Source organism: Callospermophilus lateralis, chromosome 11, assembly GCF_048772815.1.
Source record: "Callospermophilus lateralis isolate mCalLat2 chromosome 11, mCalLat2.hap1, whole genome shotgun sequence".
Classification (NCBI taxonomy): domain Eukaryota; kingdom Metazoa; phylum Chordata; class Mammalia; order Rodentia; family Sciuridae; genus Callospermophilus; species Callospermophilus lateralis.
Genome location: NC_135315.1, coordinates 97068099 through 97069639, shown reverse-complemented (window position 1 = coordinate 97069639; position 1541 = coordinate 97068099).

Genomic DNA, 1541 nt, shown 5'->3' with positions numbered 1-1541 from the left:
CTGTACCATATTGAAAGCAGAGTTCTTCTCGTCACTTTTAGGATTTCCCCTACATCTTTGTAGTCTGCCCTTAAAGATAATACTCCTTTTAAAAATAATAATTATTATTCCACTCATTCTTAAAAATTTACTTAGATTGCTTGACATCATTGTTTTATTTTAGATTTTTGGGGGGGTGGGTAACAGGGATTGAATTTAGGGGCACCACTGAGCCACATCCCCTGACCGATTTTGTATTTTATTTAAAGACAGGGTCTCACTAAGTTGCTTAGCGCCTTTCTGTTGCTGAGGCTGGCTTTGAACTCCCAATCCTTTTGTCTTCGCTGCCCCAGCCTTTGGGATTACAGGTGTGCGCCACTGTGCCTGGCTGATTTCTTTTTTTTAAGCTTCCTTTTTTGTTTCTATATTTTTATGACAGATTGTCATGTGAATGCACTAATTTTACATTTTCTTTATTATGCAGTAGTCATCTGAATGCAGAGTAGCATATTTCTACTAGGTACCAGAAGAATGTAGAGATGAATAAGTATGTTACATGCTATAAAGTTTTGTTGATGTGATATACATGAAAAGAGTCATTTGTGTTTAAGACAAAATAAATGCAAATTAATTTCTGATTTAGAATTAATTAATATAGAACGCTTTAGGGGAAGGGTATTTAATTTTAGCTTGAATTACAGAAATTCAATAGGTAGGAGAAAGATTAGGGTGGATTTTCTAGTGCAAGGAATTAGTGGAGAATATAAATATATGATCAGTCTTCACATGTTTAGGGAATATTCGGTTAATGTCTTGAGGATGGAGCATTGAGTTTGTGAAGGGGTATAATAAGTACTAAAGCTGAAAAGGTATATTGAGACCATGCTCTGGAGTGTGGATATCATTCCTGGAGTAGCAAAGGATCACAAATGAGGAATGAATGGATTTGACCCAGTGTTCTACTTGCTTCTCAGGTGCAGTGGGAAAGCCCTTTGTTTTTACCAGAAACTCGACTGCTATTTCAAGAAGAGATTCAGAGATAGTTCAGTAATTCTATGTCTCTTTGGATGGAGCAAATCTCTACCAGATCACTAGATGGTTTTCATTAAAAAATCCCCAAATTGGGGGATGGGGTTGTGACTCAGTGGTAGAGTGCTCCCCAAAGCATGAAGCACTGGGTTTGATCCTCAACACCACATCGATGTAAAAATAAACATATTGTGTCCATCTAAAAACAACTAAAAAATAAATATTAAAAAAATCCTCAAGTTGTCTTCTAGGAACTTGTTAATTTCAATTGTTGTCCATCAGATGGTTTCTATTTTTTTCTTAGAGACTCAACATTTCCTTACTGCCCTGCATCTTACCTCTTTTTTTTATTATTAATTAAATCACTAGATTTTCATGTTTAGTTAAATCTTTATGTGGCCTTTATGTCAGAATAATGTGGTTATTAACAATAGCATATCTTTGGAGATTATTTTCAAATTTGGCCATGATGTTGATGAGACATTTGGTATGATATTCCACTGTATATTGTTACTAAAGACTTTACGATGAAT